This window comes from Ranitomeya variabilis, chromosome 1, assembly GCF_051348905.1.
Source record: "Ranitomeya variabilis isolate aRanVar5 chromosome 1, aRanVar5.hap1, whole genome shotgun sequence".
NCBI lineage: Eukaryota > Metazoa > Chordata > Amphibia > Anura > Dendrobatidae > Ranitomeya > Ranitomeya variabilis.
The window spans coordinates 385,428,391-385,443,403 of record NC_135232.1 but is presented as its reverse complement, the minus strand read 5'-3'; the positions used below and the strand labels follow the sequence as shown (position 1 = coordinate 385,443,403).

General features: G+C 46.6%; 1 protein-coding gene across 2 annotated transcripts in view; it reads left to right on the top strand.

Moving 5' to 3' along the window:
- GDA (guanine deaminase) overlaps nucleotides 1-15,013 on the top strand; it is a 216,219-nt gene that overhangs the window by 184,492 nt on the left and 16,714 nt on the right. The gene's annotated exons all lie outside the window — the stretch shown is intronic.

The window sequence follows — 15,013 nt, the reverse complement described above, 5'->3', positions numbered from 1 at the left end:
TACAAATAGAGTGTTTACAGAGAACGTCCCTCTTTCTGGAGGAGCTGCACATCTTTGTATTACCTGGAAAGTCTATTCGTTTTGGGATACCATGTAATATTACACCTGCGGTGGCACTACATGCTAATTGAACACTTAGGCTGCTTTCGCGCATCAGGTTTTTTTTGCCGTCAGGCACAATCCAGCAAATTTTGAAAAAAACGGATCCGGCAAAAATTGCAGCCGGATCCGTTTTTTTCTCATAGACTTGTATTTGCGATGGATGGTCTCATGTTTCATCCATTTTTTGCCGAATCGGTCGAAAATTGGTTTTCCGGTGGCCAGACAAAACGGACATAGTAAAGCTTTTTGTGTCCATTGAAAAATCGCACAGCGACAGATCCGGCGCCATAGGCTTCCATTCAAGCAAAGGTTGGATGGCGTGCGGATCTCTGCAGGTTCCAATGATGGAATCCGGTGACAGATTCCATTTTTTTAAACTGACCATGCTCAGATTTTTGCTTGTTCCCATTCTTCTCTCTCTCTCCCCCAGGATCCATAATAGCTGGAGGATCTGAATAGTCGGATCCGGCAAAAAAAGGTCGCATCAGTTTTTCACAATCTGCGACCGATCAATTTTTTGCAATATTCACCGGATTGAGCCTGACGGCAAAAAACTGATGTGTGAAAGCAGCCTTACTGCCAGGTTCCCCTGCAGCAGTGCACATTATCATTAACCTCTAAAAGATCAGTTGTTTTTTACATTTATTGATTCATTTTCCCCCCTTTTTTGCAAAAACCTTAATTTTATATTTTTCCATCTACCGTATATACTCGTGTATAAGCCGACCCGAGTATAAGCCAAGGCACCTAATTTTGCCTCCGAAAACTGGGTAAGCTTATTGACTTGAGTATAAGCCGGGTATGCATTGTCCCTATCCTGCTCTGTGTGGCTCCCCTGTCCCGTCCTTGCATGCATGGCTGGGCTTCCCCCGTTCATGTATGCATGGCTGGGCTCCCCCCATCCTTGTATGCATGGCTGAGCTCCCCTCATCCTTGTATGCATGGCTGGGCTCCCCCCATCCTTGTATGCATGGCTGGGCCTCCCCCATCCTCCCCCATCATGTATGCATGGCTGGACTCCCCCATCCTTGTATGCATGGCTGGGCTCCCCCATCCTTGTATGCATGGCTGGGCTCCCCCCATCCTTGTATGCATGGCTGGGCTCCCCTCGTCCTTGTATGCATGGCTGGGCTCCCCTCGTCCTTGTATGCATGGCTGGGCTCCCCCATCCTCCCCATCCTTGTATGCATGGCTGGGCTTCCCCTGTTTTCCTCCTTGTATGCATGGCTGGGCTTCCCCCATCCTCCCCCGTCATGTATGCATGGCTGGGCTCCTCCATCCTTGTATGCATGGCTGGGCTTCCACGTCCTCCCCTGTCATACTCACCCTCCTTGCTCGGTTGCTGCACGTCACTGCATCTCTGTTTTCCCGGCACCGGCAACTCTCCTCTCCTGTGCTGAGCAGTCACATGGAACCGCTCATTAAGATAATGAATATGCGCCCCATGCCTATGGGAGTGGAGACGTGTACATATTCATTACCTTAATGAGTGGTACCACATGACAGCTCAGCACAGGAATAGCTGCCGCAACTGGACAATGGGGATTCAAGGACGTTCAGCGACGGCACGAGGAGGGCGAGTATGATGTCACAGCCGCTGGGTCCTGCCGCTGCTCCGCCACTCCCCACCCCTCCCCCACTGTCTTTCTGGACAATGACTTGTTTATAAGCCGAGAGGGGCGTTTTCAGCACAAAATAATGTTCTGAAAATTTTGGCTTATACACTAGTATATACGGTATACACCCATATGAGATCTTGTCTTTTGCAGGATAAGTTGTAGTTTTCAAATACATTATTATTATTATTATACATTTTTTATAGTGCCATTTATTCCATGGCACTTTACATGTAAAAAGGGGGCAAATATAGACAAATACAATAAACATGAGCAAAAAAAAGGCACTAACAGGTAGAGAAGAAGGAGGACCCTGCCCGCGAGGGCTCGCAGTCTGCAGGGGATGGGTGAGGATACACTAGGAGAGCGTAGAGCTGGTTGTGCGGCGGTTCAGTAGGTTGAGGATCACTGCAGGCTGTAGGCTTGTCAGAAGAGGTAGGTCTTCAGGTTCTTTTTGAAGGTTTCTATGGAAGGCGAGAGTCTGATGTGTTGGGGTAGAGAGTTTCGGAGTGTGGGGGAAGCAAGGGAGAAGTCTTGGATGCGGTTGTGGGAAGAAGAGATGAGAGTAGAGAAGGAGATCTTGAGAGGATTGAAGGTTGCGTGTAGGTAAGTACCGGGAGATATACATCATTCATTTTACCATATCGTGTATAGAAAATAGGAAAAAAATTCCAAGTGGGGTAAAATTGTGAGAAAAAAATGCAATTGTTTTCAAGTTTTGTGTTTACTGATTGCATATGGGAATATGATTATTCAGGTCAGTGCAATTTTGGCAATACCAAACTTGTATCCTTTTTTTGTATTTTGGTAATAGAATTTTTTTTACATTTATGAAGAAAAAAAAATTGTTTGCTGCCATTTTCTGAGATTTGTAACTTTATTTTCCTATCAATAGCGCTGTATGTGGGATGTGGGCCTTGTTTTTTGCTTGCTGATCTACAGTTTTCATTGATACCATTTTGGGGCACCTAAAGCATAATAATGACTTTTTATTGTATTTTTATCTTTGAAATAATTTTAGATTTTGATTGGACTGGACTTTTATGGATGCAGTGATACCAATTGTGTTTATTTTTATTGTTTTTTCTGAGGTGGGCACAGCTCCTGAGCTGTGGACTGGGACTGAGATTCATTTCTAGCATTTGAAAGCACATTGCCCCTTGCTGCCCCCACCCCTTCCCCAGATTGAGGTCTCTATTACCAAAAATACCCTGCCTGGAGAAAATTAAGATTTACTACTACTACCTACATTTCCAGTAATACTGCTACAGTATATAAAATTTAATAAGACCGCAATAATATTGCAATGCAACAGACAAATACCACCAGATTATAACCAAATATTACCAGCATATACAGTAGTGATAATACCATGCTGATCATTAATCACAACGACCATACTAGGACTGACATTATCACCATATGGTAACCATATAATGGTAATACCAATATTACACCAGTGCTTTGTAGGCCATATATGTGTGTACAATACAGGTTCTCACCAGTGACATTCTTGCTGATTGTAGTCATTCATTTTCTGCTTTTTTTGTAATTCGGCCCAGACCTTAATGACTACTTCTTCCAGCCATAACTTGTCCCTAACAAAATGTAATACAGTGACATCTTTGGCTTATTGCTTTTCCAGCAACCTCCTCACGTTCCCCACCTGTACAAAAACTATATAGTGCTACAACTATTGCCTGAGACAATAGCAATGCCTCCTTTGTGACCCACACAGTAACAGTAACATCCTTTTGTGCCCTACACAATCATAGTGGTCCCTTGCCCAGTGATAATATTCCCTCTCTACTTTCGCATGGCAACAATGCTCCCGTGTGCCTCCTTAGAGTTATACAGCAACTTATAGTAATAATGTCCACCTGTGTCTTCTTTAATAATCCCTCTGTGCATTGTTATAATAACACTGACCCAGTACCTCCTTATAGCAATAACAACTCTCCCCTGTGCTTTCTTATAATAGAATCATAGAATCATAGAATGTTAGAGTTGGAAGGGACCTCATGGGTCATCGTGTCCAACCCCCTGTTCAATACTGGATTCACTAAACCATCTCAGACAGATGTCTGTCCAGCCTCTGTTTGAAGACTTCCATTGAAGTAGAACTCGCCACCTCTAGCAGCATCCTATTCCACTCATTGCTCAACCTCACTGTCAAATTTTTTTTTCTAATATATCATTTGTATCTTCTCCCTTCTCAGTTTCATTCCATTGCTTCCCGTGTTTCCATGTGCAAATGAGAATAAGGATGATCCCTCTACAGTCTACACTGTGACATAGAGTAATGAGCCTTGTAGCCTCCTTATTATAATAATTCTTATGAACAGGGATGTACATAGAAATCATGGCACTTGTGGCACTTACACAGGTATTTTGCCACTACTGAAACCTCTTAGTATTCTCACCCATTATGATACCTCCACGATTGCACCGATAGAAGTGCAGTATGACAAACACAGACAGAATGATATGCTCACATTCCTCCACCTATACAGTATGATACCACTCAAAGTATGATTCCCCGACAGCACTCCACACAGTAAGATACTTGGCACAGCTCCCCATGCAGAATTTTGTCACCCACAGCACCCATACATTATGTTGTTCCCTACAGCCCCCATACAGTATGTTGTCCCCAACAGACCTCCATACAGTATGTTGTCCCTCCACAGCCCCCCATAGATTATGATGTCCCCTACAGCTCCCCTACAGTATAATTTACCCCAAATTCCCCCATACATTATTATACCCCTATCACCTGACTCCCATGCCCAATAATATGAGAAAAAAATTATAGTCACCTACCCCTTGTTCCCTGTCAACTGGAGCCTTCATCTCCACTTTAAATTTGTCTCACATTAAGTCTTTACGCTGCCCAATGTCCCCTGTGTTGTGCCTCCTCCAGCATGTCGCAAGGTCTCTACTCCCCCATAGCTCTTACAAGTATCGGTAAGCTGATACTGTTAACAATATCACAATCAATGCGACCCATGGCCAGACCGGCCCATCTTACATTTCACAGATTTGCCTGATGGCCAGTCCGGCCCTGGCCGTGAAGTACATTTACAACAGGTTGCACCAAGGGGTTAAGGGTAAAGCCCATTTAATCTGTGGAGATAAAGCAATGTCATATGGATTCAATCTTCTGTTGAATTGCATTCATTTCAGACATAAAATTTCTTGCACTAACCAAAACATAGAAACTCTGGGAAACAAACTTGTAAATTGCATTTTGAAATCTTAATCATAAATGTACATGTCTTTCTTGAAAATGAAGTGACAAGTTATTATGGCGTTTGGTCCCTTGAGTTTTTTATTTCAGACCTATAGGCCACATGGTACTTCAATACAACACAATATATTCCTGTAGAAGCATTGCTACTTCTATATCCTAGAATCAGATTAAACAATTTTACAGGTTCCACTTTATGTTAATAAACTTTGTGTACCACAGGTTTTAGATTTTCCACACTAGGTTCCGCTAATCTTTATATCTTGGCAGGATGCATCAATCTTTGACAGGTCAAAGGAACAATCACAAGGAAATTTTCTTCTGCAGAAAAGAATTATGATGTAGGTAAAAGAGCTTTACTAGCCATTAAGCTATTTGCATATTAAATTTCCCAGAGGAGCATTGCACGGTGAATAAGCCTCCTTACCTTGACAATGCAGATATTTCATGGATCTGTATATTCCTCAACCAAGAATCTGCAAAAACCCTAGTCCATGCCCTCATCATCTCCCGTCTTGACTACTGCAACCTCCTGCTCTGTGGCCTCCCCTCTAACACTCTCGCACCCCTCCAATCTATTCTAAACTATGCTGCCCAACTAATCCACCTGTCCCTCTGCTATTCCCCGGCCTCACCCCTCTGTCAATCCCTGCACTGGCTCCCCATTACCCAAAGACTCCAGTTCAATACCCTAACCATGACATACAAAGCCATCCACAGCCTGTGTCCTCCATACATCTGTGACCTCGTCTCCCGGTATTTACCTGCTTGCAACCTCCGATCCTCACAAGATCTCCTTTTCTACTCCCCTCTTATCTCCTCTTCCCACAATCGCATGCATGATTTCTATCGCACATCACCCCTACACTGGAACGCTCTACCACAACATATCAGACTCTCACCTACCATCGAAACCTTCAAAAAGAACCTGAAGACCTACCTCTTCCGACAAGCCTACAACCTGCAGTAACCATCAATCCACCAAACCGCTGCACAACCAGCTCTACCCTTGCCTACTGTATCCTCACCCATCCCTGGCAGATTGTGAGCCCTCGTGAGCAGGGTCCTCTCTCCAACTGTACCAGTCGTGACTTGTATTAACCCCTTCCTGACATCCGACCAGGGCCGGACTGGGACCAAAAAGCAGCCCTGGCACAAATAAAAATTCACCAGCCCACATACGAGTGTCGTAGAATCAAATCGTAAAGCACTGACAGGTTGTGATGGCTTTTTTGCTTTATTTGTTAAATCAATCAAATGTGTTATACCACTTTACATATGTACTCTGCAGTGGCCATAGGGGGAATAGACATCAGTTCAATGTAGATGGCCTGCAGACTATTATCACACTGCAGAATATGCTAAAAAATACAGCACTGATCACACATGTAACACACACTACAGATACCTCACACACATGTAACACATACACACTACAGATACCTCACACACATGTAACACATACACACTACAGATACCTCACACAAGTAACACATACACACTACAGATACCTCACACACGTAACACATATACACTACAGATACCTCACACACGTAACACATACACACTACAGATACCTCACACACGTAACACATATACACTACAGATACCTCACACACGTAACAAATATACACTACAGATACCTCACACACGTAACACATATACACTACAGATACCTCACACACATAACAAATATACACTACAGATACCTCACACACATAACAAATATACACTACAGATACCTCACACACATAACAAATATACACTACAGATACCTCACACACGTAACACATACACACTACAGATACCTCACACACGTAACACATATACACTACAGATACCTCACACACGTAACAAATATACACTACAGATACCTCACACACGTAACACATATACACTACAGATACCTCACACACATAACAAATATACACTACAGATACCTCACACACGTAACACATACACACTACAGATACCTCACACACGTAACACATATACACTACAGATACCTCACACACGTAACAAATATACACTACAGATACCTCACACACGTAACAAATATACACTACAGATACCTCACACACGTAACACATACACACTACAGATACCTCACACACGTAACACATATACACTACAGATACCTCACACACGTAACACATATACACTACAGATACCTCACACACGTAACACATACACACTACAGATACCTCACACACGTAACACATACACACTACAGATACCTCACACACGTAACACATATACACTACAGATACCTCACACACGTAATGCAGCGCCCCAGAGTCCTGGTCGTTGCAGTACTGTGGATCCGCCACTATGGGGAGCCATGGTGCGTTCGATGGCACTGAAGGAGTTCATCTGACCAGGTATCACAGACACCAATATGTTTCACAGCAGGGCCTCCGGGGGGAGCTAAGGGTTCTATTCATTAGGCCACTCCCCACCATAGTGGGTAAACTGGGGGTCAGGCAGGAAGTTAGAGGAGAAAGCTGACTGGATTGAACGAAGCAACACCTTGTGGCAGAGGGTGTTGTGGAGGAAGAGACAGTAGGGTCTCTGTCAGGGGTGGGATCCTGACAGAGGCTTGGCATTAGAAAGAACGTAATGGGACCGTGCCTGCTCAGCATAGCGGCGGTGCCCAAGAAAGGACTAGAAGCGAGATAGATTGTGCTGAGTGAGAAACGAGATCAAGCAAAAAGGAGAATACCAGTAGGGGTCATGCTGTAGGACCGGAGCAACATCCTACTGAGGCGCATTACCGGTGGCCGGAACGCCGAGGGAGTGGAATAGCATACAGCTTCAAGCCATACTCCAAACAGCGGCAGGGCAGTCAGTTTAAGGCGGGCTGTCTACCACATATCACCTATGAAGTCTTGGGGGGCAATTGCGGGAGAGGGGCGTCTCTAGGGTCCCGGAAGAACTCCAGGCCTACCTGACAAACGGGTGCCGTTCCAACCTGAATAACAGGGAGGGATGGAATACGAGAAGAACATCAGTGAATCGAGTTGTGAGGGAACTTAAGAAACAGACACAACAGTTGTGGGGTACTTTCCGTGAGCACAGCAGGGAAGGACTACAACACATAGCGCTAAGAAGGAGGGCACTGATTTCCACCTGTGAGGAGAACTCTGGAAGTGCCATCGGACCGACCGGACTTGCGCAGCCTGGTGAACTGTATTCTGGACTGCGGACTGAGAGATCTCCAGTAAAGAGGTAAAGAGACTGCAACCTGGTGTCCTCGTTATTTACCGCGACCTGCACCCCACAACTGCACCGCTACACCACCGTTACTGCACCATCATCATCACTTATTCTACCGGACGTCCCCCACTGACAGACAGGGCCACGGACCGGGTCTAGCCACCGTGACAACCCCAGGACTGAGACCCAGAGGCCCGGCTCCGGGTACCCCTAGGCCCTGCGGCGGTGTGGGGGCACTCCAACTTGGCGTCACGAACAGGATCTACTTAAGCCTGAAGAATCAGGTCATGTGTGCCTTGGAACTGTGATTTATCGTGCTTGGACTGTGCTTTATTACAAGGACTGTGTGTTGCCACTTGCCGCCAGGAGTTCCTGCCAAAACCGCCGCCATTACAGCGCTAAGGAGAGCGCAGGAGAAGAAGAAGGGCGTGGAAGTGGGCGTGAACAAGCTGAAGAGCGCGAAAGACAATGGCCGCCCAGTCTAAATATCTCGGCCCCTTGAGGACGTGTCCGTCAGCAGCCGAGATCCGCCTCCTGATCCTCAACGGTGGGCAGAGACAGAGAAAACGAAACCGCCCACGAAGGAGAGAGCGGGAAAAGGACCAGGAAGAAGAAGTCAGAGACATGGAGGACGCCATGGCGAGCCACCCGGAGCCGGAGCGTGGGGTCGGAGCCGAGGACTCCCCCAGCTACCCGGAGGGGCACCGCAACCAGGCCTCCACCGCTGACGCTGAATTCCTGCAGGCCGGAGTGGATGAGCTCGGCGACCGACCCCGGCGGACGCAGCTGAGCACCGAGGCCGGGTGGAAGAAGGCCATCATCAGGAGCCTCACCGGACATCTGTCGGCAGCCTCATCTGGTCCGGAGCAGGAAAGAAGTCCCAGCGCTCCGAAGCTGGAAAGCAAGGCGCTGCCGGGAAGGGGTATGCTGCGAGCAGAGATGACAACGCCGCAGCACAAGGTCCCGCAACCAGCGTTCCAGACCCCAGTGGAGACGGAGCAGACCGGCACCGGAGGGACCGCATCTGAAGCAGGTATGAAGGACGACCCTGCCCTGACAACTGACACCACTCCCGTGACTGCTGGTGCCACAGCTGCTGACCCCGTTCCAGTGACTGATCTTGCAGCAGCCTCTACCTCTGCTGCAACAAATGCCCCTACTCAAGCTGCGCAGATCTCCATCGCTGCGCATGATTTAACCATACATGAAAGACGGATTAACGGCGTTTGTCCAGCACTGGGTGTAACCCTGGACCTCACTTTTCCCAGGCCGAGAAGGGTTAAGTGCCAGGTGCAGCCCTGGAAGCCGTCCAACTAAGCCTCGGAAACCTGAAACTGTAAATAGTTAACTGTTTATTTCCTTGCTGTTTTGCTGCTAAAACCCATCCTGGGTTAACTCTTAAAGGGATCCCTTTGTTTACCCGGGATCCCTATTGCTTTTTATTTTTGCTTTCATTTTCATTTTTGCTTTTTTGTTCCACAATGTTATAAAAACTGCTGAATCATGAACAGTGCATGATCCAAACTTTCTTGTAAATAGTTTGCACCTTCTTAAAGGCGCTTTCTACTGGTTTCATTTAAAGACTCTTTGCGAAGATACCGTTCTGGAACCTTTGCTGAGCAAAGACTGGTAGGCTGAGAAGACGAGCTACCTCAGAAAGACTTGATTCTCTTTTAAAGGGGATGTCCAACAGCGTACTTATGAGAAGATACTGTTTTAGAACAGTAATGCAATGATAATGTTTGAACGAGAAAAGTTGTATGTGTTTTAACTAGTTAAATGTGAAGAAATACTGATGATGATGCGCTGGAAAGAAATGTAACTGTTTTGCATGAAGAAAAGTTATGTGTGTTTAATTTGTTTAAAGTGTGAAACCTAGATAATGTTTTTTAAAAGGAAAGATGCAGAAAGCCCGTAGGGGTAGATTTAGAGTTCTGCTTAGTTGAAAGTAAAGAAAGTAGTAATGAAGGTGAGGATAGAAGGTAAACCCTGAGTCCCCATAGAAAGTTCGTTCGTTACTAAGGACAGAGAGTGAACCCGTAGGGGTTAGAAAGTGAGTCCTAATAGGAGCCAAATAGAGCTGGCTCAATGTTCTCAAATTGAAAGGAATGTTATGTCTATACCATGTATAGTAGCGAAAGGCAGTAGGCCCTGGCTGAACGGGGCGGTCCTGTAATAGAAAGGAGAGGCAGTAGGTCTGGTGCCGTTAGGACAGGCGGTCCTGCAGGTTCAAAGTAGGAGAATGCAAAGTTAAAATACCTTATAATGTGATTATAGGAAGGTCTTTAGCGGATTAAGAGTGTATATCCTTAAAGGCAAAGTTAAATTATTGGTCAATAATGTTTGCACCTAGTAGAATACCCGGTTGGGTAATGAGAGCTAATTGTAGCCTGTTGCTATGATATTTAATTATGTTTGTAACGTTAAAGTGTCCTCACCTCCCATAAAGGGAAGCCTGTTCAAGTATACTTATTGTTTTGCACTCAACGAAAATTGTATGTCTTTTTGCTAACCTGTATTGTTGTTTTCTTCCCAGTCCCGGAGTACTGTGTTTAACCAGGGGGGAGTGCAGCGCCCCAGAGTCCTGGTCGTTGCAGTACTGTGGATCCACCACTATGGGGAGCCATGGTGCGTTCGATGGCACTGAAGGAGTTCATCTGACCAGGTATCACAGACACCAATATGTTTCACAGCAGGGCCTCCGGGGGGAGCTAAGGGTTCTATTCATTAGGCCACTCCCCACCATAGTGGGTAAACTGGGGGTCAGGCAGGAAGTTAGAGGAGAAAGCTGACTGGATTGAACGAAGCAACACCTTGTGGCAGAGGGTGTTGTGGAGGAAGAGACAGTAGGGTCTCTGTCAGGGGTGGGATCCTGACAGAGGCTTGGCATTAGAAAGAACGTAACGGGACCGTGCCTGCTCAGCATAGCGGCGGTGCCCAAGAAAGGACTAGAAGCGAGATAGATTGTGCTGAGTGAGAAACGAGATCAAGCAAAAAGGAGAATACCAGTAGGGGTCATGCTGTAGGACCGGAGCAACATCCTACTGAGGCGCATTACCGGTGGCCGGAACGCCGAGGGAGTGGAATAGCATACAGCTTCAAGCCATACTCCAAACAGCGGCAGGGCAGTCAGTTTAAGGCGGGCTGTCTACCACATATCACCTATGAAGTCTTGGGGGGCAATTGCGGGAGAGGGGCGTCTCTAGGGTCCCGGAAGAACTCCAGGCCTACCTGACAAACGGGTGCCGTTCCAACCTGAATAACAGGGAGGGATGGAATACGAGAAGAACATCAGTGAATCGAGTTGTGAGGGAACTTAAGAAACAGACACAACAGTTGTGGGGTACTTTCCGTGAGCACAGCAGGGAAGGACTACAACACATAGCGCTAAGGAGGGCACTGATTTCCACCTGTGAGGAGAACTCTGGAAGTGCCATCGGACCGACCGGACTTGCGCAGCCTGGTGAACCGTATTCTGGACTGCGGACTGAGAGATCTCCAGTAAAGAGGTAAAGAGACTGCAACCTGGTGTCCTCGTTATTTACCGCGACCTGCACCCCACAACTGCACCGCTACACCACCGTTACTGCACCATCATCATCACTTATTCTACCGGACGTCCCCCACTGACAGACAGGGCCACGGACCGGGTCTAGCCACCGTGACAACCCCAGGACTGAGACCCAGAGGCCCGGCTCCGGGTACCCCTAGGCCCTGCGGCGGTGTGGGGGCGCTCCAGTAACACATATACACTAGATACCTCACACACGTAACACATATACACTACAGATACCTCACACACATGTAACACATACACACTACAGATACCTCACACACATGTAACACATACACACTACAGATACCTCACACACGTAACACATATACACTACAGATACCTCACACACGTAACACATACACACTACAGATACCTCACACACGTAACACATACACACTACAGATACCTCACACACGTAACACATATACACTACAGATACCTCACACACGTAACACATATACACTACAGATACCTCACACACGTAACACATACACACTACAGATACCTCACACACGTAACACATATACACTACAGATACCTCACACACGTAACACATATACACTACAGATACCTCACACACGTAACACATATACACTACAGATACCTCACACACGTAACACATATACACTACAGATACCTCACACACGTAACACATACACACTACAGATACCTCACACACATGTAACACATACACACTACAGATACCTCACACACGTAACACATATACACTACAGATACCTCACACACGTAACACATATACACTACAGATACCTCACACACGTAACACATATACACTACAGATACCTCACACACGTAACACATATACACTACAGATACCTCACACACGTAACACATACACACTACAGATACCTCACACACGTAACACATATACACTACAGATACCTCACACACGTAACACATACACACTACAGATACCTCACACACATGTAACACACTAGTTACCTCACACACATGTAACACATACACACCACAGATACCGCACACACATGTAACACACTACAGATACCTCACACACGTAACACACACTACAGATACCTCACGCACATGTAACATACACACATGTGACACATACACACTACAGATAACACACACACACTGTGTGCTGCAGGAGAGGCCACTATACATGTGCAGCTCCTTCTGCTCACAGCAAGCACTTTCTCAGCACCTCCCCCGCTCTCTTCTTCTGTCGGGGCTGTGGACCAGAACAGCAGAAGATGTGACGGTGGGGTGGGGAACTGAGCAGCTTCTCTATCTGTCCCTGGGAGCAGCACACACACACACACACACACACACACACACACACACACACACACACACACACACACACACACACACACACACACACACACACACGGAGATATTCCTGACCTTGCAGCTTGAGTGCAGGCTCTCTCCCGCAGAGGCGCCCAGTGCAGGAGGACAGGAGCACTGGCCAATCAGCTCTTCTATCAATCTGATGCTCATTGGCCAGTGTTCTTCTCCAGCAGGCACACCCCTTTTTTGAATGGCTGAACCCGGCGCAGCAAAAAATAAATAAATCAGTGCATAGAAAAATGTCTGCTCCCCCTCATGCCCTATCGCCTCACTAGACAGGTGGGTGGTCTGATGTCCTGATCACAGGCTGCAGCGGGAGGCATGGCCGGAGCAGCACAGCACAGCGCGGCCCCTCATCCTGTTTCTATGTTACCTCGCTGCAGCGCTACTGATCAGGACATCAGACCGCCCACTTCCTCCTTTCTAATACGGTGCGATCAGTGTGCAAGGGAAGCAAATGCCACCTGGCGTGCTGGCTGCTGAAGTGAGCTCTGGAACGCCCACTAGCAATGCGGAGGGGGCGATATGTCTAGCGGCCCATTACAAGGACCGGCCCTTCTGGCATTTGCCAGAAATGCCCTATGGCCAGTCCGGCCCTGCATCCGACGTACTATCCCGTCGAGGTGGGTGGGCCCGTATGACCGCCGACGGGATAGTACGTCCAGCGCGATCGGCGGTGCTCACGGGGGGAGCGCGGCCGATCGCGGCCGGGTGTCAGCTGCCTATCGCAGCTGACATCCGGCACTATGTGCCAGGAGCGGTCACGGACCGCTCCCGGCACATTAACCCCCGGCACACCGCGATCAAACATGATCGCGATGTGCCGGCGGTGCAGGGAAGCATCGCGCAGGGAGGGGGCTCCCTGCGGGCTTCCCTGAGCCCCCCGCAACAACGCGATGTGATCGCGTTGCTGCGAGGGTCTTACCTCCCTCCCTGCCTGCTCCAGACCCGGATCCAAGATGGCCGCGGATCCGGGTCCTGCAGGGAGGGAGGTGGCTTCACAGAAGCCTGCTCAGAGCAGGCACTGTGAAGCAGCCTGCACTTCTCTCAGATCGGTGATCTGTCAGAGTGCTATGCAAACTGGCAGATCACCGATCTGTATTGTCCCCCCCGGGGCAAAGTAAAAAAGTAAAAAAATAATTTTCCAAATGTGTAAAAAAAAATAAAAAAAAATATTCCAAAATAATGAAAAAAAAAAAAAAATTATTCCCATAAATACATTTCTTTATCTAAATATAAAAAAAACAATAAAAGTACACATATTTAGTATCGCCGCATCCGTAACGACCCGACCTATAAAACTGGCCCACTAGTTAACCCCTTCAGTAAACACCGTAAGAAAAAAAAAAAAAAAACGAGGTAAAAAAACAACGCTTTATTATCATACCACCGAACAAAAAGTGGAATAACACGCGATCAAAAAGACAAATATAAATAACCATGGTACCGCTGAAAGCGTCATCTTGTCCCGCAAATAACGAGCCGCTATACAGCATGATCAGCAAAAAAATAAAAAAGTTATAGTCCTGAGAATAAAGCGATGCAAAAATAATTATTTTTTCCATAAAATAGTTTTTATCGTATAAAAGCGCCAAAACATAAAAAAATAATATAAATGAGGTATCGCTGTAATCGTACTGACCCGAAGAATAAAACTGCTTTATCAATTTTACCAAACGCGGAACAGTATAAACGCCTCTCCCAAAAGAAATTCATGAATAGCTGGTTTTTGGTCATTCTGCCTCACAAAAATCGGAATAAAAAGCGATCAAAAAATGTGACGTGCCCAAAAAGTTACCAATAAAAACGTCAACTCGTCCCGCAAAAAACAAGACCTCACATGACTCTGTGGACCAAAATATGGAAAATTTATAGCTCTCAAAATGTGGTAACGCAAAAAAATATTTTTTGCAATAAAAAGCGTCTTTCAGTGTGTGA